Source organism: Lathamus discolor, chromosome 3 (assembly GCF_037157495.1).
Source record: "Lathamus discolor isolate bLatDis1 chromosome 3, bLatDis1.hap1, whole genome shotgun sequence".
Classification (NCBI taxonomy): domain Eukaryota; kingdom Metazoa; phylum Chordata; class Aves; order Psittaciformes; family Psittacidae; genus Lathamus; species Lathamus discolor.
In genome coordinates, this window is record NC_088886.1 from 103,818,258 (window position 1) to 103,844,648 (window position 26,391).

The 26,391-nt window shown below is 43.1% G+C and overlaps 1 protein-coding gene across 20 annotated transcripts in view; it reads right to left on the reverse strand.

Annotated features, from left to right (window-relative positions):
* RTKN2 (rhotekin 2) overlaps nucleotides 1-26,391 on the reverse strand; it is a 225,283-nt gene that overhangs the window by 149,996 nt on the left and 48,896 nt on the right. For 11 of the 20 annotated variants that reach the window (XM_065670900.1, XM_065670901.1, XM_065670888.1 and 8 more), the window contains 3 exons: nucleotides 24,558-24,713; nucleotides 11,418-11,657; nucleotides 7,543-7,626 (listed from right to left, as the gene is read on the reverse strand). The gene's annotated coding sequence lies outside the window, so the exon portion shown is untranslated. Of the gene's footprint in view, nucleotides 1-7,542; nucleotides 7,627-8,705; nucleotides 9,289-11,417; nucleotides 11,658-24,557; nucleotides 24,714-26,391 lie in introns of those variants that run through there. The other 9 variants (XM_065670904.1, XM_065670896.1, XM_065670897.1 and 6 more) reach the window with 5 other exon arrangements.

A 26,391-nucleotide genomic window follows, 5' to 3' on the forward strand; every position in this document is an offset into this window, starting at 1 on the left:
AAAATACAATGAAGATGGGAAAAGGCATGGCCTGTAAAATTTTTTGAAGGATTTTAACCATCACCTCATTATTTGTTGACCAGGAGTTTGAAGCAAAGGCAACGGACACCACTCACTCACCCACCCAGCTGAGGACTGAACCGTGCCATCAATGTGACACAGTGACAAGGCCCTCTGGTGCTTTCTTGCCTTACTGGCCTGTCATTACAGCATTTCCCCAAGGCAGCAAGGACTCCGGCATTCCCATAAATCCCCCTCTCCTAGGTAACAAGCTGACTGACTCCCCATTTCCTACATTTGTTTTTTTCATTCATTCTTCACTGCATAACTGGTAATTCAATCCACCACCTTTTGTATCTCTGCAGATCAACATTTTTTAAGCGAAAGGGATTTAGGAACTTAAACCTCCCTGCAGCAGTGGTTGAGCAGGCTTTTGCCAAACCCAGCCAGGCTAGGAGAGGCACAGAAAGCACTTGCTTTGACCCACCACAACCTGAATGATGCCCGTGAGTGCTCACATAAGATGAGAAGGTGTGTGGCAATCTGTGGCGGGATGGAAATAGCAATGAGTGGAGACAGATCCCTTACTTTATTTTGAAAATACCATTTACAGTCAGTTAAACTTGTTTCCTCCATGCATGGGAGCAGGCCTTCAGTTTTATACCCCTCCTCAGCCTGAAACAGTATGTCAGCAACAGCACCTGTCAGCAGCGGCACAAGTGGGAGGCAGCAGTCCCGTACGTAGGACATGCCACACTGAGGCAGCCCTTGTCCCTCTCCTCAGAAGGCACAGCTGTTGAGAAGTACCCAAGAGCTGACCTTGCTGCACCAGGAGACCTGCCCACCTGTCTGAAGGCAGAATTTCACATCATGTCCAATGTTGTGTGATGACTGCACAAATGTCCCCACTGGTGTCCTCAGCCTCATGTCTGGGGCACGAAATCTGCCAGCTAACTCCCAAACATCACCTCAGACAAAAGACATATCCCCACAGTCTCAAAGCTCATACCACTCTTGTGACAGCTGCCAAAATTACGATAGAGAAAACCAGTTCAGTACTGAGAAAGTACCACAATGTGAGAGACACTTTCTCTCTCTACAGTTCATCATCAGAAACAGAGATGTAAGAAAGCAGGTGGCTTTCTTGGGTCTCACAACGACCTCCACAGCCCACCACTGCCAGCCAAGCTGCAGCCCACACACCTCTGAACTACTTGCTGATCTTCTGCACAATAGCTCTATAAGCCTCAAACCAATGGATACGGTTCACATATATATATATAAATTTCAATTATGTATAAGAAACCAAAATCATTACACCTTAAAGCATGGTAGTGTTAAAGTTTTCAGGCTTTTCCCCATCTTTTGATGGCAAGACCACTGTATTTTCTCATACAAGTGAGGAAATTTTCCTAAATAGTACCAGAGGGAAAAAGTATATGCATCTCTCTCTGTAGGCTGCCTGAATTGCCAAGCTTGCAGTGAGTGATGCAGTAGCTAGGGAGTAGCTAAGAGAATTGAGCCTGTGCCTGCTCAGTGGGAGGCACGAGGATCTCCTCTCAAGGTGTCAGCAGATGGCTGTGTGCTGAAGGTATTTCTGTAGTGACACCCATGGAAAAACAGCTGGCAGAAACCTAGGACAAGAGCCAGTTGCCTGCAAAACTTGTACAACACAGTTTAGCCACTTCTGGGCATCTGCAATGCCTGCATAAGGCTGAGAGCATGGCACAGGACACTTGGGAGGACACTGCTCCTCTGCAGCAATAGCTGAAGTTCAGGCACCACCTGTGTGGGCATCTCAAATGACACTAGTCCTCTGCATTTATGCACCTGAACCATCCCTCTGCAAACATATCTAAAAGCAACTAGGAAAGCTGGTAACCGCAAGAACTCAAGTTCCCTCAAGTTCTCTCCTGTCTGCACTGCTAAAACTCGAGTTTAGGGTCTGACTTTTGAATATTACAATCTGATAACAATTACCAAGAAAATGCCAACCTAAAGGGCAGTGACACACCCTCCCTCTGTTTACAAATGTCATGGTCATATGAGATACTAGTCAAACACATCATCAGACTAAAAATAAGCCACAATAGGATATGTTAATAAATATTTATTTCAAAACAGTGTAGCTTTTTACATGACTAATGTTAATGTGATTTCAGGCTGAGAAGAAAACAGCTAGTGTTGATTGCATGCTAACTGCATTCAGAGGAGCAAAACAGGTAACTACCATCAATCCTGGCATTTTATTCTCCTATTAGAAAATGTTACTAGGTATATCAAACAGTTACTGCCATTATTGTTTCTAATACACCAGTGAGTACTAGTGCAGGACACAACTATAAGGCCCACATGTATCAGCTTGGAAGAAGAGCAGCCATTTACAAGCAACAGGGTTCATACTTTTAGTACTGTGTGGGCTGGTTTAATGAACCAGTCAACAGAACCCGTACCATAAAGAGGTAAGAAAATGTCTGCCCAGACCTTTAAGAGGGTTTTATTTCCAGTTAGATCACCGTCAAACCATTTTCACAATAGCATCTGCCACTGAAGCACTGCTACTTAGTCAGTCCCCCTTTCAGCAAGGGAGGAAGACATGACAGCAAAGATGGAATTCTTTTACAAAATGGCCAAAAATTCCTGATAAGGATTGCAGCACTTTGTGGCCTACAACATGCTTGTCACAGGGCAGGGAGAGGGGATCTACATATCATGGCATGTTGCAATCACTGAGGAAATGTCTTTCTCTTCTTGCTTCCTCTCCACCCTTGTTCGCACAGTTAAGGTAACAAGGGAAAGTAGCTGTAGCTTTTCGGACACCACATCTGGGGACCCAGGACAGCAGTGGCATTGCTCCTTCAGTGTGTTCTATACCCCCAGTTGCTGTTTGGTTGTTTTAATGTTTTCTCTGTAAGTATCACTTCTGTAACCATTGTGAGTAGCATAAAGAAAATTCATGAAAGATCTTGAATGCTTTGGGTAGTATTGTAATAAGGGCCATGCAACAGACAATGCAGTCAAGGATCTACTGAAGCAAATGGTTATGCCTTGAGGGAAGAAGGTAAGAATTGGGAAAAGTGACTTAACTTGTGAAGAGGGATTCACAGCTTTGTGAAAGTCTGTGGAATGATTATTCCAACACTTCAATGAAGTTTTCCATTCTGCACACTACAACCTCCAAGTGGAAAAGCGGGGCTCTTCCAGGGATGAGTTTAACAGGCTGAAATGTCCATAGGGAGAAACACAGGAGCTCCAGGAATGCTGAAGTTTGCATTTAGTGTTACAGAGATGTCAGGACAGATAGAGCCCAATTGCCTAAGCATGCGAGCAACTTTCTTGGAATTGTCCATTATTCTCCCAAGAATATGGAGAGGGAAAGGGAGATTGCACGGTTGGGTATTACTGCAGTTCCTCAGTGAGGACAGAAGCATGTGGCCTGGGAGACTTGGAGACAGTTCTCTGAAAAGAGAAAGCAGTGTGTTTCAACTGAGACACCCAGCTTCTGCTCTAGGATGATGTACTGACAATGCCAGAGTGCAACAGGCTGCTCTGCTGGTTCACTGAAGACAGGAAAGCCTGGCTGTGGATAGCAGATGCTCCATCTCCTCTCTTCCACCTCCCTCCAAACAAAGCAGGGCCTACAGCACTGAAGGGGACTGCTGCTGGTAGCAATAACCCACTCGCTATGATAGCCTCATCTAGCTGAAGACCCGTAGAGCATTACTTAGGCTACACGCCCACCACAGCATCTGCCCACTCCTTATACTACAAGGGCACTAGAAACACCAAGCATACTGGTCCAAAAGCGATTTTTGTTCTACCTCAAACTGAAACAATGCCAGCAAAATGTCCACCCTCCTAAATACACTCAGCTCAACAGTTAACCAAACACACTTGAAATCCGAAGGGCCACCAAGGAAACAGGGTATCAATTCTGACAGCCTGCATTTTAGCAGTCAAAGATAAAAGGAAGGTTATAGAAAGTGAAACACTTCAACATACATACTTATTCTGGGGACAGGTGAGCAGTCAACAGAGCGTTTGTGGGTCAGGGTTAAAGGGAGAACAGAGATGGCGGACATTATTGTGGGGATCACAATACAGACTGCCTGACCAAAAGGAATCTGTGGATGAAGCACTCTACAGACAGATAGGAACAGCCTCACACTCACAGGCCCTTGTTCTCATGGGGGACTTCAACCATCGTGACATCTGTTGGAAGGACGGTACAGCCCGGCACAAGCAACCCAGGAGGTTCCTCAATTGTGTGGAAGACAACTTCCTTCTGCAAGTAATAGAGGAGCTGACAAGGAGAGGTGCCATGCTTGACCTCGTGCTCACCAACAGGGAAGGGCTGGCTGAAAATGTGATGCTCCAGGGTAGCCTTGGTTGCAGCGATCATGAGATGGTTGAGTTCAAGATCCTCAGGACAGTGAGAAGAGCGTGCAGCAAGGTCACTGCCCTGGACTTCAAGAGAGCAGACTTTGGCCTCTTCAGGAACCTGCTTAGTAAGGTTCCATGGGATATAGCCCTAGAGGGCAGGGGGGGCCAAGGCTGTTGGTTGGTGTTCAAAGATCACCTACTACAAGCTCAGGAGTGTTGCATCACAACTAGAAGGAAGTGCAGCAGGAGGGCCAGAAGACCTCCTTGGATGGATAAGGAGCTGCTGAGGAAACTTTGAAGGAAAAAAGAGGCTTATAAAAGGTAGAAGCAAGGACAGGCAGCCTGGGAAGAATACAGTAATGTTGTCTGGGAAGCTAGGGACCAGGTTAGGAAGGCTAAGGCCCAGTTAGAATTAAACTTGGCTAGGGATGTTAAGGATAACAGGAAGGGATTCTATAGGTACGTAGCGAATAAAAGACAGACTAGGGACAATGCAGGCCCCCTCCGGAAGCTATCAGGAGAACTGGCTACCCTGGATTTGGAGATGGCTGAGGTTCTGAATGACTTCTTTGCCTCGGTCTTCACTGGCAAATGCTCTGACCACACCACCCATGTCTTGGAAGGCAGACACAGGAACTGTGAGAATGAAGATCTTGGGCCCACTGTAGGAGAGGATATGGTTCGAGACCGTCTTAAGAACCTGAACATGCACAAGTCCATGGGACCTGATGAAATCCATCCGTGGGTCCTGAAGGAGCTGGCGAATGAAGTTGCTAAGCCACAGTCCATCATGTTTGAAAAAACATAGCAGTCAGGTGAAGAAGTTCTTTACTGTGAGGGTGGTGAGGCACTGGAATGTGTTGCCCAGGGAAGCTGTGAATGCTCCATCCCTGGCAGTGTTCAAGGCCAGGATGGACAGAGCCTTGGGTGACATGGTTTAGTGTGAGGTGTCCCTGCCCATGGCAGGGGGGTTGGAACTAGATGATCTTAAGGTCCTTTCCAACCCTAACTATTCTATGATTTTACAGGTCTGTCACATATCTGCTGAAATTGCATTAATCTGCAAATTTTCTCTATAATTAGCTACTTCCATGAAATAAAACCTAGTTCTATTGAAAAACAGTATGTATATAGTGCAACACTCTGTGCATCATGCATGCAAAATGGGAAAGCATTCAGTGCAGTGGGAAAGGGTCATCTTCTGAACCCATAAACAGATAAAAGTTACATTCAGTTATAAGTATTAGGAAATACACATAAAAAGGAGACCTTGTACCCAGAAGGCAGAAAGCTCAAATTAAAAGAAGAGAGAAAGGACAGTCATGGATATTCAAGCACACACTTCTTATGAGCTCTTCCAAGAACATGTAATTTCAATCATACCCCCCCATGACAGGAATTTGCCAGGTCTGCAGATAAATTTCTCACTCTTGGACAAAGCCATCCACTTTGGAGAGACCCTCTGGTGGGCAGCTGGCAACAGGAGCACCAAGACAGTGTGCTATGCCCTTGTTGTGCCCTACTAATTTTTTATTATCAAGGAGCGCTCTCCTTATGCAGAGTACATGAAAAAACATGCCTGTACAGTAAGGTAGATTCAACCAAAACCAGCAGCAGAAAGCCTTTCAAAAAAATATGTTTTTTCCAAATACTTTTTACTCTTTTAGTAATTATACAAGTTCCAAAATTAACATAACACTGTGAGGTGTTACCTCAAGAGGTACATATACTTTGGCACTTGTGCTGTGTTTGTATAAACCCTTGCTGAAAGCTCACGGGTAAATCTCTGGCTTCAGTCACATTCCATTTCTCTGTGTGGGAAACTAAACCAAAGGCTTAACACTCTACAAATCCAAGTGTGACAATCATGTTTGGGAACCCAAGAGATCTCCCCTCATTCCCAAGACATGCTTCGCTTGATCCTGGCCAGTCATGGGAAGACAGAAAAATATATATGGTCTGACCTGTCAACCAGTCAGTAACCCACGTAAAAAAGTCATCGTCCTTTTCCCCCTCATTTATTTCCCACAAGCCTCTCCTATAGCCTTTTCCCTCCACACACCCCAAATATTTGAAAACCATGGGCTTCCCATGCTATTGGATTGCTTGTTTTTGGAAATGACCTCTGTTGTGAAAATGCTTCACAACATTCTAACACAATAGTTTTAGCCAGTCCCCTTCGGTACATATGGTTATTTCCCTCATGTCAATGACACTAATTTAAATAGAAGTTGTTCTAAAACAGGAAAAAGGTTTTCCTAGTAAGGTGTCAAAGAGCCAATACCACAGCATGGCATTTTTAATTACATTCTGTATGTGGTCATTTCAGACATGCTGGAAACAGAGGAATTATTCAATTAACTTTGTTAAATATATTACAGCAGATATATTTACAAATATATTCCAGAGACACTGCCACAAATATATACAACAGGATAGAAGCTATCAGTTAAAAGGAAGGACCAGCTTTTCCTTGTGATGGAAAAGCTATTTTAAAATGTGAACTCAACAACATGCTCTTAAGTATGTAGTTACCAACATTTAGTATAGCCTTCCTGAATCTGTAGGAAACCTAAGACAACAGCACAGAGCAGTGCGTAATTTTACATTTCATATTAAAAGAAAGGCTTACTCTGAAAACCAATTATCATAATTAGACATTAATACAGACAACGATGTCTATGTTCAGCCCTGGAACACGTTTCTGCTTGCTCAGAGCTTTCAGATGTGGTGCAAAGGCTGGAGAGGACCACCATCACTTTGGAACAACAAAAAGCAGGAATTAACAATGCAAGTCCCCAAAACTGAGGTCTTAGACATCAAGTCCAAACTGACCAACAGCACAAGGGAAAAGGAAAGGCAAGACACAGTAAAAATCTCTTTCAGATCTAGCATTTCACAACTGTAATCCAGTTCTAGTGCTTTCCAGGCTGGCAGATCCCCCTAACCCCATCTACCACAACTGCCCATCCAGCCTCATCACATCTCCAAACACAAAGTCAGCTTTGTCCACTGAACCTGCAGAACACAGCCTATGCAAAAGACTGTATCTGAGCACAAAATAAAACTGATTTTACAACTGAGTCAACACAAGGAGCAAGAACAAAAGGCTTCTAAGCTTTGTGCTTTCCATAGTAACAGCTTAATTTATGAGCTTACCTGTAGCTGCCATACAGTTTGAAGTTCACTGAAGATTCATTGCTGTCCACACATTTCCATCACAGGGATTCTGTTCTCTTCTTTCTGGGAGCAACAAAAGATGGTGGCCATTGGAAGACTTTATTGAACAAACATTTCAGTCTTTTAATTAAAGAACAGAGGGAGGGAGCAGAACAAGGGGAAACAAAGCCAGACTTAAATCACTTAATAATCTCTAAGGCCATGTGTCCACACCTTTGAATACATAAGAGCAGTATAAAGATGCCATACTAACTGTAAATGGTGGCCAAACCAATAGAGAATCTACAGATCTACATAGGCAAATTCTCAAGGAACTGGGCTGCTTGGCCCAAATATCTTGTTGACCTGCTAAAACAGCTGATATTCAACACTACAATGACATGAAAATACTCTGATTTAATTTGGATTTAGCCTTGATAATAGGCTGATTTAATTTGGATTTGGCCTTGGTTATAGGCCTTTAATACAAGCACAGTAAGACATAAGAAAACTTACACAATTAAGTGAGCAATGAAATATAATCCAGTCTTTTTCTTAAGTAGCTTTTTTATGCTGGCATGAGAAGGCCTGAAATATGTGTTCTTAGCATTTGTTATACATGGTTTGTTTTAAATTTAGGATTTTCCTGTGCTAAAAGTGATGAGTCTTGTCCACTGAGGCTGCTGCAGACCACTGAGGAGCTAGTGATAGCACAGTTTTGCAAGGCACAGCACCGTGCTCCAAGGCTGGAGATTACTGGAACAGTGACTACCATGGCCTTTCCAAGGCAGAAATTGACACCTGTTTTGCTTATGTGCGAGTTTGGAAGTCCTTTTCCCACCCTTCTGCAAGTGAACTTACAATCAAAAACACAGTCTATACTATTTTTATCTATATTCAACCCAGCAGCTTTACATCAAGGTCCCCGCTAACAGAAGCACTGGTGAACACCACAAGCTCAGCCTCATCCCAATGCTCTGCTTGAAGTGGCTGGATGGGGAGTAACACTTCCTCAGCTCCTCCACAGGGCAGACAGGGAAGGACAGCCAAAAGCACATGAGAAGAACTGAATTTAGACCTTATTTAGACTTTAAAGCAAACATTTCCGGAAAGGAGAGCAGGGGGAGCCACATCTATGTACACTGCCTGGCCTCCAGACTTGCCTGTGCAGCCATCTCCACAAGGCAAAGGCTGCCTGACCATATCCACACCATGCTCTACGCCACCACACCAGCCCAGGAAGGCCACAGCCCAGCTGCCGCCTCCTCAGCCCATCAGGGTGGGAGTGCCCTGCCCACAGCCCTTTTCTACCCACAGCCCTGCCTGCTGGGAGGATCCTGTCACAGAGCCGGAGAGGTGGTGCCCTATGGCTGCAGGGCAGGAGGCCCAGAGCCCAGCCACTGTGGGGCTGACCTTCCCCTGGACACTGGAAGTGGGCATGTGAAAAAGCAGAGCGTTCTCCCCCAGAATTGAAGCTAACTTGTCTGCGTGTGCCTGAGGGAATAAAATGATGCCTGTGGTTACTGGGGAAGGCGCACTCTGCCCAAATACACAGGAGGGCCTGCTAGGAACATCTCGACCCCAACTGAACAGTGATGGGGGGAAATGTATGGGACTTGCAAAACATGAAGGTCTGGTCTCCCATCTGTGAGGCCCCTTCCCCTCCCGGCTGCTTGAACCATGGGGAGACCTTGGGCAAAAACCAGGTCCATTTAAGATAAGCAGCAGCATTCAAGCTGTGATGGCGTCGCTGGTACGTCCCATGTGGTATTGCAGAGAACAGTGGCAAGAAAAGGGAATTGAAAGCCTTAGAAGGGCTCTGGAAAGCCACCTTTTTCACACGCTGGCAGCCGGACAGGTGCTCACTCACCCTTGCACTATCACTCTCTGTAGCCAAAAGCACCCTGAAAGGGCAACAGGCAGCAGAGAGGGGTCAAGTGGGCATGGAGCTGTGAGGTCACCGGGCTGAGGAGGGAACCAGGACATTTCCTCTTCTCCATAACGCCCTGGGACACCCTATCCTCCCTGCTAGCACTGAGTCACTGCTCAGAGCATCCTCTCTGCAGGCTGACAGGGCCAGAGGCAATGGCCAGCCTTCTTTAGTGACATTCCCATCCCTACATGAGTGTTCACCATGGAGACCACCTCTCTCTTTCACCTCTCATCCCAACAGAAACAACATCGTGGGGCTCCAATTCCTGCCTGTTAGCTCAAACCAAAAGGAATAACTATAAACTAAGAATAAATACTAATTAACCTGAATCTTTTTTTCGTATCGTGATCTGAACCAGACGCTATATCTATCTTTAACTTAAGGCTGCTTTGAGATGCACCCTCTCTCCGCAGCAGGCAAAAATAAGATTCTTGCTTTTGAGAAAGTTAATTGTGGGCCTCAACAAGTCACATTTCTTGGCAATACTTATCTTTAAATGCTGTGAACTCACAAGGGTTTGAGAGGCCATATATTTTGAGTGCCGCCGATACAGCGAGTTTTGTGATTGAGAAGCATTTAATCCAGCAACTTTCCCACATCCTGCTGGAAAAAGAGGTGAGCTATTGCTCATATGCACTCATTGCACAGCTTTTGCGGTGCACACAAGTGTTGAATAGAGGCTGTCCCACAAAATTCAGTCAAAGGCTGCACAGGAGCACAGCTGAGATTTAGCCCTACCAGTGCAGGAGAGAGTGGGGTGGAAGGCATACACTATTCCCTGTTGAGCTGATTAAAGTCTATATTTGGCTTTGTATGGGTTCTAGTATCAGAGAGAGACAAATAGAACAGGGTTAAAAATGAAGGTTTATTTCCTCAAGTATTTCAATATTTTCAAAGCTGCTTTGTTTTGATTTTTTTTTTTTTTTGGTGAAAGTAAACAGTGTACAGCTGTGAAGAGCTGAGCCAACAATAACAGTTACCTCTGCTCTCCTAGAAAAAAGCCCATGAGTCTATGCTGAAGGAAAGAATGGCAGCACCATCGCCCCAGGAGAGCCTGAACAGCTATTTGGTAGCCAAAACCACTGAGGATTAAGTATCATTCCACCTTCTTGGCAAGTCCAACTACCATCTATCTCCTCTGTGTCTTGCAAAGTGGCAGTGTTTCCTAAGGTAGTAAGGTATTAAGCGTGCAGAGAAAACTATGGAACAGCCAGAAGTTACCTCATTCTTACCAAAACTGATGGGAATTATATACCAAAGTTTTTGAGAATCTTGATAAATTTAATGACTAAATTTTTCTTAAGTCCTCTAAGGTGTTGGCTGGCTGTAAATCTCCAAAGGTACCTAGTCACTAGGAAACACTAGCCAGAGTTTAAGCTACGTGAACAGAGTCCCAGATGCTCATGTGCATTTTAGGCACGTAAACCAACCTTCAAAAGCCTGGTCAAGAGTCCTTTCCTTGAACTGAAAGCTCATATTCTTAGATGAGTCCCACAACCAAAACTCCCATTGTAACAAATGCACAGGCATCTCCTTTCCTGGATGTGGGTGGTTTTGATGCCTGCGCTAGTTATAAGAAGCAATGTCCTGGAGAATGTGAAATTTAGGAAGATGAGTAATGTACAAAGTGTGGAGGCAGTGAGAGATGATCCACATATTATGTGCTTTTATTTAATAATTTATAAATAAATATGTGCTTTCCCAAACTGCCCCTCAGCCTAGCAATTATATGTTGCCTGATTTCTTGTTAGTGCTGTTCTTTTAGAATAACAAACTGTTCCCAAAGCCTCACATACACAGTTAGACAATCAAAGCACTGTGTGCAATTTTCCACTTAATTCATTCAGTTAGCTGCAAATAAAACAATACAACTAAAAGCCTTGTATGTTTCTCTGAAAAAAATACAAAACTTTAGTTGTTACTATTAATATATACAACCTACAAGAAAGAGTAACAAAGCCCCTTTGTCTTCCCTGTTGTAGTAACTTTCTTGTCCTTTTCTGTACATGCCCTGGCAGTCATCAATATTTCTTTCAGTCACTGTTCTTCAAAAGACACACACTTTTCATTCAACCGCACAGAATGAATTCAGTGGGCCAGATTCCCTTGGTGATCAGATCCCCTGCAGCCGCCTAGGACTCAAGGTGAAGGTGCAGCAGTCTCATCAAGAAGAGAGTTGAACCTATTTAGAAGGGAAGAGGTCACCATTTTAGCAGGCAGTAATGATATTTCTGTTCAGATTTTACCTAGATATTTTACCTAAATATTTCATATTTCTGGAAAAGCAGCATCTTCGTGGCTACTGATCTGTGCTCACCCACTTAGCATAAATGACATACCAAGTTTTAGTGGAACCATAGAGCCATTCCTTTTATGGTTTATGGGGCTTCACTAATGAAACCTGATGATAGTCTAATTAATATTATACCAGTTCCACAGGTGGAAAAGAGAACAGAGGCTGTATCTTGCCCCACAAGAAAGTGATAAGCCATCCTAATAGAGCAGCTGTAACCATCTCCCATTCCACTAAGCTCCTCCAGTAACTGCACAGGTTTCCATCAGCCAAGAACACACTCAGAGTGTGCAGTGCTCAGCAGCAACATCCCTGCAGTCTGAGAATGCACTGTGTTTGTCCAAGTCTTACAACGTTTCCAGAGCTTTTATGAGAAGGGTACATGTCAACGCTGTCCCAGGTAGAAGAGTTGCTACTATTTGGTATGTTAATTCAGTATTTCAGCTCTAATTTTTGACAGAGGCTTTGATTCAGCCTACTCTTGCAAGAGAATAACAAACTGCTGATTTGGATCTGCAGACTTAATTATTATTCCACTAACATAAATAAGACTTTCGTTTAAGCTCAGTTTCTGAAGAAAAAACTATTGTGCCTACTTTGATAAGATGGTATGAAATCTATCCAAACATTTATCAAATTATGTGAAATCTTACTGGAAGAATATGTTCTGAGATTTTGTGAATAAAATCCCCCAGGAAGCAGTAACACCAAAATGCGTGTCAGAGCAGAGACTCATGAAGTTTGGTCCAAGGGGAATTCATAGCTCACCTAGTGCTCACCTTTATTCTTTTATCCCAGTACACAACAGTACAAAAAGGGGATGGCAAAGTAAAGAACCAAATCCAGCATTTCTTTTCCAGAAAGGCAGAACTCTCTGCCAAACCCAGCTCCAATTACAGAAATAATTTCCATTATAGAATCATAGAATAGTTAGGGTTGGAAAGGACCCGAAGACCATCTAGTTCCAACCCCCCTGCCACGGGCAGGGACACCTCACACTAAACCATCCCACCCAAGGCTTCATCCAACCTGGCCTTGAACACTGCCAGGGATGGAGCAGTTACTGTAGTTCTGCAAAGATGTTACACAGTGATGAATGGCAAGAAAGACAATTCACAAAAAGAGATACTTATTCCAAAGTTGTTATTATTATTATTAAAAGAAATGCTAATACCATTGTCCTGGCATATGACTTTATGCTTGAAGAATCTTGCAGTTTGCATATAATCTGGGTGAAAGAAATCTGGTTGAAAGACCACACATCCAACTATTGATAAATATTTGATAAGGCCCCCAACCATCTCTGCTTGGCATGTTTTTTCCAAATGTGTTTTCTTAGCTTAGGTCACTATGACGGAGATAACACTGGGCAGATAGCAACTATATGTCTTCTGTAATAAAAATAGTTTTCATAAGACATTTCAGGGAAATTGGATTACTAACAAACTTTTTATAAAGTTAAACTTATTATCAATGGATACCAAAGATCATGTTATTACAGTAAACTATATATAGTAAGGCACTGTCCATGAAATCAAAGAGATATTTCATATCACTTTAATATACTGACATTATCAACCAACCTATAAATACCGAAAACATTTTCATTACCATCTACACTTAACCTTCTTTATGCTTTCAAGTGCCCTTATGTTCTATACCTGAAAACATGCAATTTAGCTCCACAGAATAACTCCAAAAATCACATCAAGGAAGTTCTTTATTGGTTTCACTCAATGACTTCCAGACTAAATCTGCTCTTCCATAAACACAGTAAAGGCTTTCTGTAAGTGTCTAGTCTAAAAACACATGGTTGAAGTTAGTAGATCTTTTCAATCCAGCAACAAAGGACCATGCAACTGGAACACAGCTAATGATTCTGATGATGACACACATACTGGAACAAAAATCAGTGATGAGACACTCAGTATGAGAAGAATAAAACTATGTTAAAGAATTAAAAGAAGATTGTGGAGCACACAAAAGGAGTACGTTTGAATGTGAAGGTACCTGCCTTTTACCTACTCACCTTTCAGACATTTGGCTTCACTAAACTCCCAAGCAGCAATTCAAGAATAAGCATAAATGCCAGAATGCCAAGGTAAGGAAGAGGCAGACATTGTAAATCTGTTCACAGTAGTATTCCAGATTGGTGCTAAAATAAGAGTTATGAGCTACATTCATTTCAAGTAAATATAAGAATATCTACACTCAGTTCAGGCCTTCTTTAGACATCATCTACTCGGGAAGAAAGGAGGAAATTATAGCTTCTGTAGAACAGCAGTGAAAGTGACAGAAAGTGAAAGCAAACAAACTCTGGTCCTTCTTCAGTTCAAGTAAAGGAGAGTTACACATGCGAATCCCTGAGGGTGACATTCTATCCAGCCTAACATGGCTGCGCTTACCCACACTGCAAGCTCCCAGATCAAAACAGTTGCCTCAAGCCTCCAGAATAAAAATGGCTTCACAACAATATACTGTTATAAATAGAGGTTGGGTGGACAAACCACCTATCCTTGTAAAAAAAGCTTTCTTACTTAAAAGTTTGCTGGCAGACGTGATCTATACCAGTCACATCAGAAGAGCAATAGAAACTTAATAGTGACATTTCAGGCCCATACATTTTGAATAGTTTCTCTTGTGAATGGATAAATATTCTCCAGGCCTCATAGAACAGGGAAACAAAGAAGAGCAAAAGAAGCCCTGGAGTCCTCCAAGTTTTCTGGAGAATCTCATCATTTCCATCTAGCTTTCCATTCAAGTATTTCTACTCTTGGTTATTGATACTAAATAAAGCCAGTAACAAATCAGCAGCAGCTCATAAAATTAAAGTAAGCTAGACAACATTGCTATATAGAATGAAGTAGATTCTTCCCTCAAGCAGCGATGACAAGAGCAGAAAGAAAAGCAGCAGACCATCAGCCGGGAAGGACTGCCAGTTGTGTAAATTCTGTGGTTTGGTCCTGGAGATTGTGGCTTCAACCCCAGGTCCCAATTCCTTACCACAAACCACCAGAGATCTCTCTGAGTAAATGCAAGGCCAGCTCCTTCTCAGCAAGGCTCCATCAAACTTACATACAATCCATGCAAAAAGCAGCCAGCTTAAGCATCCTGCCATAGGCATGGTTGTTCAACACAGCAATATGCAGGCACGAATCGGCTGGAGTGTGACATAGCTGAGAACGAGACCCATTCACTGTGACAACCAGAGAAAATCCCCTGACCATCTCCCATCAGCTCAGGCTGCCTGTCTTGTTGGACAGCCTGTCGGGAACACAACTCAGCTGGCTTCTCTGAATCAGACACCGAGGACTGCAGATTGCTTAATATTGCCTGTATTACAGGAGCATCCTGGAGACAGTAATCATGCTAATCAGGTATTGGAACAGGCTTTCCAGGAAAGTGCTAATCAGGTATTGGAAGAGGCTTCCCAGGAGAGTGGTGGAATCACCGTCCCTGGAAGTGTTCAAAAACTGTATAGATGAGACCCTCAGTGATATGGTTTAGTGGTGGACTTGGCAGTTCTGGGGTAATGGTTGGACTTGATGATCATAACAAAGTTTTTTCCAACCCAGCTGATTCTATGATTCTATGATCATGGTCCTTGGCCATGCTCTGATAGGCACTTTCCACACACTGGGCAAAAGGCAGCCTCTGCATGCTAAGGCTGCTCTAAGGAAGGCCCATCCACTTCCAGCAGTACTTGAAGAGCAGCAGCTTTTGAACCACTCCATGCTCAAGGATGCCCTTCCCAACATCTGAACAAAGCTAACAGCCTCTGTTTCTGAACACTGGGAATAAAGCAAACCTGTATAAGCACCAGTAGCCAAAACCACCCAACCTGTTGACAGTGGAGCTAGACAGATGAAAGCCACATGTGGGGCAGTCCCTGCTTTGCATGTTGGTACAGATGTACACAAAGAAAGGAGTGAGGGCAGAGCAGAGACAGTGGGAACCTAGGAGAATGTGTCTGTTACTTGAAATCACTCTAAAGCACATTACAGATCTGTTAAATCATTGTGGCTTACCCTGTATTTCAGAGTAAATTAGTAACTTTTCAGAGGGAGTGAAGAAAATACCACTCCACTTTTAAATAATGAAAATGCTAAAAAACCTACACTTAACAGCTCTAAAACTGCAGCAAGTCACCCACCAACACCCACTCCTCTTGTCAGCAGGCTTTTTTCAGATTTGCCTATTATTTGTGTCGAGCCAGAGATGCTTAATGTTTGCTGTGCTTATCTGCTCAACTTTCAGGAGCCACAGATGTTACAATATGTACCTGTGCCACTGACCTCTTTCCCCATAGCATTTTGATCAAATAAGTAACAAACACAGAGTTTCCAACATCATTTGGATTCACTGGCTCTGAGTGCATAGCTGTAAAAAATCTGCTTTAAGATTAACATCCAATTTTATTCATGCCTCAGGCTTCACCACAGCATCTATTTTTGTAAGATTAACAGCAAGATCCCAGTTCTCCAGAAATGTAAAGAGTAACAGCCAATTGTAAAAGGAAGATGATGTTTCCTAACCTACCCTTGCTCACATCCAGGAAGGTACATTTTCCTCGCCTTTTCCATGGTGGGTGTAATTTCTATTTGCATTTTTGCACCCACAACATGCAGCATGTATATTAGTCCTTCTGCCTCCCATTAGCTGAAATGCATTTCTGATGAAACTGTGGGTGCCAAAAAATACTAACATGTGCAAAGTGTACCCTGAAAGACAGCTTTTACTCTGGAGGAGTTAAGAAACAGCCATCTTCCTCTACCTTGCACAACAGCATTTTGAATCATCTAACTTGATAATACAAGTATAGAAAATGAGCACTTGATATTTCAGCTAATCCATTTGAAATGAATATACATGAAAAAACTTATTTTTGAACATGCCAACTGGAGGACAAATTGAGGGTCATTTCTAACCTAAACAGCAGAAGAAAAGTTGCTTCAAGTAGTACCTTTGGTCTATCTGTCAATTAGAGCTATTGCATTGCTGTCAACTTGCACTCCTTTAGTTCCAGCTTTGCTCCGTCCTACACAGATCTGTACAAATCAATTGTCTCTCACAAACATGCACTAACCACTGGAAACTGAAATTAATAAACTGTGAGAAAAGCTGATTAATAAAGCTGACACTCCTCTGCCCAACAACTCTGGGTTTCTCCCCTCCAGCTAGCTGTTTGAGATAGGCAGGCAAAGTGGTAAAAGATTATCAAATTGCAGCTGTCATTCCTGACAAAATGCATCTCAATGCTGGAAGGAATTTTAGGTTTTAAGCTAAAACACCACCCTAAAGGGCTCCTCAGAGCCTGTCAGTATCTGTACCTTGGATGGAAAGCTACCACTGAGCGCAGTGTGTCCAACATATAGAACCTGCCACGAAATTAAGTTCTTCATAAGAAAGCTCATCTCAGTCTTGATTGGTAACAATAACAAGGAGACAAGATGAGACCATCAGTCTCAATTGTGAAGACAATGTTTTCCTCCCATATTATTCTGTCTGTCATGTTCCCTTCAGGTTCCAAAGGAATCCCTGTCTCATACATCATTATTTCCCACAAAGCTTGAAAGCCTTCAGGGGGGGTTTCTTCCTGCCCACTGTACCAGCCTTGATGTCTGAGTACCTTCAGAACAGTGACAGAGGCCTCTGCCAGCAATAAAGGGGAACATCTGCATACCAATTAAACTGCTGAGGCTGAAGAGTTAAAAAAAAAAGAGGGGGGGAAAGCCTTGAAAGTAAATCTGAGCCAAGTTCTAATTAATGCCCTAGGCCCCGATTCACCACAGCACTTAGTCATGTAGTTAACTTTAAGCATGTATTTAGTTCCACTGAAGTCAAAAGACAGCATCGAAGAGGCAAACTACATTAGCACAATTTAATACTCTTTGGGCTAATTAATCAACCATAAAAATTAACTATGAGAACTGTATTTCCTATTTCCCTTGCTGTGACATTTCCAGATAAAAATACTTGGATGTGGCTGGAATAAACAAAAAGCACTACCTTGTTTGCCTGTCATAGGTTGCTCAGTCCTACAGCTGTGAAGGCCAGTCCCAAAAAGCAGCTAAAGGAACTGAACTCTCTGCACATCACAGCCTAATATCTGTATCTTCTATGTGATGGCAGTATGCAGGCACAAAAAGCAGAGCCCTTATCCTGAGAAGCAGTAATCTAAAAAATTAAAAGTATTGACAACAGATGAGCAAAGCCATCAGGCAGTGGATGGCACATCAAAGACGCCTTTCCTTTTCTCTGCAAAGAGGCATTTCTTCACTACAGTGCATCAGCAGCAGTTGTGATCAGAGATGGCAAGAAAGGGCAGCAAACAGGGCTGGGTAACCAAGGAAGGCTGAGGGTGGATGTGAGTTTGGAGACAGAACTTGTGAGGTTACCAGGAGAGACACTGTTAGGCAGAGCTGGCAGGAGAGGAGCAGTGCTCATGTCTAAAGCATAGGCAGACTGGAGTATGGTCTAGCCCCAAATGTTGGCAAGGGCTAAACTCTCCTCAATTTCAGTGGAGCAGGACTGAGCCCTGTAAAAAAGAATCCCAGAGTGCAGTCTCCAAGTAGCTGAACAGTCCTGGAGACATCCAGACCTTTTCTCCAGTTCGTAAGCACAGCATGGTGAATGGCTGCAAAAACTGCACCAATAATGTGCAGGCTAGATTTGGCCTGAACATGGTCTCCAAGGGCCAAATATGACCAATTTTCAAGCCCCTGTTGACTTCACAAAGGCATGTGTACTACTAACCATTCTGTAAATCAGGATACAAAGAGAAAAGCTATCTGATAAGGGTATTCTTGCTAGGATTCCTGCAAAAATGTAACCATGGAAAGTTTGCCAAAATATCGTTAATGTTCTACATGGCCTATAAAAGCTAGTGAATCGAAAGCAGGGGACATAAACTACTGGCTGACAATACCTCCTTATCTCATGCATTATGAAAACAAAAAAGAACAAAACCAACCCCCCAACCAACTAAAACACAATGAGAATTAAAGAAAGTACCATTGCAGCTTTTCAGATTAACTTTGGATTTCCTTGCTTTCATTGATTTAAGAGGTTTATTGTTACTCTATTGGTTTTTTAATTGCTGATACTAAAAATTCTTTTATCTTTCAAAGACCTTAAAGTCTGTTATATAAATACATAATTAAAGCCTCTTTCAACAGGGTATAATTTACTCTATAGTTTACAACAGCTGCACTACAGCCATTACAGTTTATCATTTAAAAGCCTAATTAGGGGCTTCTTAATTAGTGGATCCTTCAGTCACTAGACTGTGACTGTGTATAAGACGCTTGGCAGCTATCGCATGTTACAAATCTGCATGAAATGTTTGTGTGAAAACAGGGTGTGTACAAGCCCCAAAAGACATTCATTGTTCCCGCAGGTCAGCCCATCTGAACATGCAAACCTCCACGCTACATCTGTACTCTCCTCTCTAAATGCACGGCTGGTCTGCACACAGCCTTTCCCTCATGCACATGTTGGAAACCACCAGCACATCCTGAGGCAAGCCCCCAGCCTATCTGAGCTGACTTGATATGATAGCCTATTCTGATGTGACCATGCTCATGTTCAAACACAACTGAAAGAGAGGGTGGGACTGTGCCCACTGGCTACTCAGGCTGTCTTTCACTTGGCTTGTCAAGTGGTTTCTCCAGTAGACATAGCTCCTTGCTGCTGCCACTCTCTCCCTCAGCTCTGCACCATTCTGGATTCTGTGGACAGTTCCTCTGTTGTGCCCAAAGCACTTGCACTACTAGAGGGAAGAAGAGGGGACCCAGTTACTGCCTTTCACTTATAGCCACCAACATGCATTTCCCATTAATCACCACCAACTTAGCAATAACTGAGATTTTAAGTGCAGTATTTGCCCAGAGAAAGAACTCTTTCATCTTTTCCTCCATGTGGCATAGTGCAGGAGAGCACCTGGTACAGTCCATAGCTACTCTTTTAACAGGAATCACTCACCAGAACGAGCCTCATATCAGCTTGGGGTTCACAGAACCCACTGCTCAGTGAGTAAAGAGCTTGTCCAGACCATACTCTGGAAGACTAGTGCGGTTTTGTTTTCACCTGCTTGTAGCACAGGAGCTGTGCTGTTACAGAGGATCAGATTTGGGGCCTGCCAGCATTTGGGAGCATTGCTTTCAACAATACAGTGGCCAAATCATGAGCTCTATTGACTGCAGGATAATATAAATCAGCTGTTGAAAATCTGTATCATTAGTGCTATTGCTTTCCAGTGTTAGATAGCTGCGGTAATGGATTGGTGTCTCTATCTCATCCTCCCACTGGAAAGCAACATATACAGGACTGATCAATAACCTGCTCTAAGTAATGTGTAGACGTGTCAGGTGCAAATATCTCCCTTTCTCAAATGTATTAAAGACCAGATATTTTTGCAAAATTTAGGCCAGGCAAAAAATTGCTTTGGGTAAATTTTTGTTATGGTGGAGTACAGCATAACCAGATCCACCCACCTGGTTACAAGGAAGTTTTAAATAGTAAGGAAACGACTATATGCATGTATTACTTTGCAGGGTCAATAGCTCAAGATGTTCCTTTGCAACGGGATAGATTTCTATTTGAAAAGCATTTTCTGTAACATCCATGTCACTGAGGATCCTGTTTGACAGGAAATAACTAGATTATTTCCTCATGATGTTACCACTACCTTCCTCAGCCAAAAACCTAAAGTACCTTCAAAATCAATACCAAAATCCACTGCCATTAATAGGGCCAGCATTTAATCCTATTGTGTCACAGCATATTACCCAATTAATTTAGTGTTGCCAAAGCAGGTCACAGAGGAGCTGAAGGTTTCACAGATATTATTATGTTACCGGTTCCAAGGATGTTCGTGGGCACACAAAGCCACAGATGTACATTGAGTCCTAGCCTGCTGTGGTACTGACATCACATCAAGACAGTCTTTTCAGGGGAGAACAGACAAACAGGAGCCAAGGCTTTCTGAAAGGCAAGTTGTCACCTTTTGAAAATCCTTGTGTCAAGCTGCCTACGGACTCAACTGAGAACTTCACAGGGATGTCATATTTCTTTGAGCTGACCTTCCAGAAAACTCTGCACTACAAATTCCGGGAAATACTTGCACCTTAAACTAAGCACCCTTTTAAACAGGTCCTTGTTGTGCAACACTTACACTGTGCAGCCAGTAAATTCAGTGGCATCCAAGTGATACCATGAAAATGATTTTATCTGATTTAATTTTGCATTGACTTCTGTGACGCAAGAGCAGGGATGGCCTTTCAGAAGAGGAAGAGTAACACAGTGGCTGGGTTCAGGTAGGCAGAGTCATAAAGTTGAGGTGAAAACTGAAGACAGAGGAGAAAATAACATCATGGCAATATGTTTCATTTTCAATTACTTCTACCCAATTTGCCCGCTGCCCTCAAGCAAGTACTGTGAACCTCCTTGTCTCTGCAGCAGGGCAGGCAGGCTGCACCCCACCATGGAAAATGCTGGGAGAGCAGAGCAGCCAGTAGCTTGGTGAGTCCAAGGACCCTCCAGAGCACAGGGCCTGCAGAAGCTGGGTGAGCATGGCACTGCCACAGCTCCCAGCAGGACAGCTCACCACCTCAGCTCCTTCAGCACCCTGGCACCACGACAGGGAATCCAAGTGGCACTTAGGACACCACTGTCCCAGCTGACCCACTCCAGCACCAGGGCTGCTGCCTGGAACCTTGGGTTCAGAAGAAAGAAATGGATCCTTCTGGCAATCCCTTTCATGGGGGCAGGATCATGGATTATCATTTTGTGTAGTTCTCAGCTGCTTTCCCCCACACACTTTTTTTTTAATAAATGAAAACACACCAGAAGAGCTCAGCGTCTTCTTTCAGAACTCCTCTATTCCACTGACTTGTTCCAACCTCCATCACAGCTCTTCCCTTGTCAGCAGCTGTACCACTGCGCTATACCTCTGCCCACGCACAAATGCACTGGTTGAAGGTATGAACTGGAATCTCTCCCTTAAAGGAACAAGCAGGCATCCCAGAGACTGACACAGCTGCTATTTGCATGTAAAAGAGGAAAAGAAGGTGCATGACTGAGCCCGAATTAGCATGAGCAAAGCCTCCCACCACATTTGCAAACTACAGTTTGCACAATGGTGCTAACAGAGGTGCACGCTTTCCTCACAGATTTCTACCTCAGCCATAAGGAAACCTGGCTAACAGTGGTTCACAAAATTTAGCATCACATGAGATTTTAAGTCCCTGTTTTCCTAAAATTTACAGAGTACTAGAAAAAGAGAAACTCGGTGGATGCAGGGTGAGCTGGATATGCCCAGGTTTAATGTCATCTCCACATCCAGCTTGATTCGTGAAGCTGGCTACCTCAGCAAGAACCATATTTTCTAAGGCCTCCATCACTTCTGTACCCCTAGGTTTTTGAATGTCCAGGAATATTCACAGTTCTCAGTGCATCTAAAAATGAAAACCAAATTATGCAGGGCAAATGCAGATCTAACACTTCATGTCTCATTTCCGCCTTTCAAGAAATGAGTACCATTAACCAATTTTTCACCATCGGTTCTTTCAAAGGGATGCTGCGGAGATTCATTTGTGTCTGCAAAGTCTTGCTGAAGACATACACTTAATAAACTATAAGATTTTGTATTTTAACACAATCTTTGACTCTTTCTCTGGCTATGTACATACATACTTAAGCATCCATGCCTGTGCACATACCTATGGGGTCATAAAAAGAGAATTAGATGTCTCAGTAGACTATTTAAGCAGTGTAATTTTATTAAGAGCTGTCCTCCAAACCAAACTGCATTTTTAAGGTCTTGCTGCAGAGAAGTTATAGACTCTTTTTACTTTATCATCATACTTTCATGGAAGCTGTTGGAACAATTCAGTGCCCCACTATTTCCACAGTAGGTTTAGCTTATCTAAGAGACTAGAAAACAGTAAATGCAGACATTAATGGTAATAAAAATCAAAGCTAAGCCCTACATGAAGAGAAACAAATTCCAAAATGAAAAATTCGATTACACAGTACCTGTCTCCTGTCTTGACTTCCTTATTATACGTAGAAATTAACCCTGTCATTAAGTACTTTGATCAGGCTGTAAATAAACAGCTTATAACGGCATGAAATCTACCACAGCAAGCAGGCAAATGAACAAGGGGAGGAATACTGACATTTGGGGCTGCTGTCAGACATCAAGTGCTCCTACTCCCTCAGGGCCAAGCTGCTAAAGTAAATGGGGTTACTCCAAGAATTAATTGCTCCCTTTTGGTTCTCACTACTTCCAGAAAGTTTCAGTAATAATATCTAAGGGGCTATCATTTGGAGATCAGTAGCATTGTTTTAAGATCTTTGAGAGATTTGTAAGTTGTTGTAACTGCTCTGAGGCTAAAATTTGGCACAGAAATTCCCAGCCCATGACAGAGCTGAAGCAGTATCATCTCTTTAAACTGTTCTGAGGTCAAAAGAAGAAAAGCATTATTTAAGTAGGAATAGTTATTATAATCTATCTACTCAGAATTAAGACCACAGAGGAGAGGTGCCTATGGCCAAATAGGTCCAGGTGTGCATCACTCAAAAATAAGGAATGGCATCATTTTACATACTCCAGGGCCAAATATTTGTCACTTAGATTTGGAGAATTTCTATGCACTAATATGTATTATAAACAAGATTTCTGGGAAATTGAGAGGGCTTTTTTATGGTTTGTTTGTTTGTCAGGATTTTGGAGTAGAAGTTGCTTTCTTCTGGGATGCATCTAAAGCAATGAAACTTTGCTTACTTATAATACTATCTAAATTCTTTGCACATGTAGACTGCTACACAGTCAGAGATGGTCAGGCCAACAGGGTCTCCTCCCAGCTCTGCCCCTGGCCTATCACGAGTTCCTTGCCATCTCGGAGCCCTGTTTTCAAGCAGCTATGTTTCCTGTTGGCTCTTCCCACTCCTTTGCTCAGGAGACCCTTAGCACGGAGACGGTCTGAGGATGGCCAGATACAACATCCACCCCTGAACACTGCCTGGGGACGCTCCATTTTGTCTAGAAAGTACAGTTTAGCTGCTTGCTCCTCTCTGCCTTCTTAGGTTAGTTGCAATGGGGTTTCTGGTGAATTGCCAAGTATAGCACACACAGACATAAGGGAGAAATCCTGACCCAAAAAAGGCAAAGGCAGTTTCCCACCATCTTCAAGATGGCCAAGATTTTACTTCTAACATCCTAATAAAAGCTTGGAGAAACACTAAGCAACCCTACAGATTGTTTCTGTATGTATATTAACATATTGCAACAGACATTTTATAATAACATATTGCAGAACAGACATTTTATCATTCCTAGGAGCACTAAAGTCCAGTATTTCCTCTGCTTCTCACAATCCATTCTTTTATCCCATTGCTACAATCAGCTCCAAGATGCTAAAGCAAGACATTGTTCAAAACAGCTATCACCACAATTCAGACAAACACTCTCCTAGACCAGAACAGCTCAGCCAAAATATCATAGGTACCTTTGAGCCTCCCAGCATATTGCTCTCTATAAAACTGCGTAGCTGTTCTTACTCATGCCCCACACACAGTTGTGTGTCCACAAAAATGGTCCTTTCCAGATCCACAAATACTCAGACACTCTTTTCTGTACAGTCATGCCAAGAATGCAACCGTGACACACCAATACGGGTAAGCAGAGGCAAATAATACTATAGATTTGGATAGACTTGGAGGCTTTGATCTCAGGTACAGAGGGGGTGGGCACTTTGAGGTAAAAGTGAGAGGATGATCACTCACCAGCTGGGCAGAGATCAGAGGGTTCACAGGAGATGGTCAGCAGGGAGGAAAGGCACTCACAGAAGGCAGTTGCAGAGGATGGAGTTAGCTGGAGGCAGCATTTTTACATCTGGCTTTAACAAACCAGACCTGGTTCTTTCAGCACATGTGTAGTCCCTAGTAATAAAGCAAACCAGACATTTCTTTTGAATTTGCAATTCTTGTTGCAATTCATTTACTTAAATAGTGCTGGGTATTTTGCCTACACTGAATGTTGCAATAAGGGTGTACCTGAAATTTCTAGCAAACCTAGAAAACCTAACAATCTGGGATGCAACTGCACATAACATATACCAGCTGCCATATCATTATCATTTGACACTTTTATAATATGTCAGCTTCCCTCCTAAAAATAATTCACTATTAATATCAATTTTATGTAAGTAGCAGCATGCCAGGGATTTCTTATAGGTCCAATCCCTGAAGAATCCCCAGATTCATCAAGGCAATCAAACCTCATCTGCAAAGTCTTCCAGTGATTACTCTTTCATTCACTTCTTCATCAGTCTGGAGTTTGGTCTTGCTCCCACTGAATTGAATTCAGCCTTCCTGGTGAACTGCAGCATGCAGAGCAGATTAAGGACACCAGTCCTGACTGAGCAAGAAATTTTTAAGCATGTAAGTGTACATGTTGCTTCAGTAACCAATGACATCACCTAAATGTGCAGTTAAGCAGGTTGTTAAAGCACCTTTCTGTACAGCTGGTGCCATAAACTGGGAAAACTCCCTGGCACAGCTTTGGAGCTGCTCTAGAATAACTCACAAGTAACGTACATTGGCACTGAAACTTGTCCGTCAGAAAAAGCATAAACAAGAGGAGCGATAACAGCTAGAGGGACACTGCTTTTCAGAACACACTGAACGGCTGTTGGGAGGCAAGACCTGAGCTTTGGTTTAGGTTTAAAACTGAACTTGGGAAGAAAGGCAGCTGCTCAGGGACCCAGCTGAGTCACAGAGGGTGCATGAAGAAGCTCTCCTACCTAAACGACTTTCAGGAGATGGTAAAAATTGTAGTTAAGATGAACAAAGTTTTATTAAAGGCTTGCTTTTACTAAATCTTTGTTCCTGCTGTTAAACTGGATTTAAAGCAGTGTGTTAACTTTATTCCACTAGTAACAAATCCCAGCCCAGGAGAACAGCATGCATCCAAATGCAGTTGGATCTACCTACCTACTAGGTAGGAACATCTGGCTTCACAGTAAGGAATGACAGTATAGAATCATAGAATGGTTAGGGTTGGAAAGGACCTCAAGATCATCTAGTTCCAACCCCCCTGCCATGGACAGGGACATCTCTCACTAAACCATCCAACACAAGGCTTCATCCAACCTGGCCTTGAACACCGCCAGTGATGGAGCACTCACAACCTCCCTGGGCAACCAATTCCAGTGTCTCACCACCCTAACAGGAAAGAATTTCCTCCTTATATCCAATCTAAATCCAAGATTTTGCCAGGCACAGAGGTGAGACTGACTGCTCTGTAATTCCCCAGGTCTTCTATTCTCCCCTTCTTGAAAATGGGGGTTGTATTTCCCTTTTTCCAGTCATCGGGAACTTCACCTGACTGCCATGATTTTTCAAATACGATGGCCAGTGGCTTAGCAACTTCATTCGCCAGCTCCTTCAGGACCCCGCGGATGGATTCCATCAGGTCCCACAGACTTGTGTGCGTTCAGATTTTGAAGATGGTCTCGAATCAGATCCTCTCCCACAGTGGGCCCAAGGTCTTCATTCTCACAGTCCTTGCATCTACTTTCTAAGAACTGGGTGGTGCAGTCAGAGCCTTTGCCAGTGA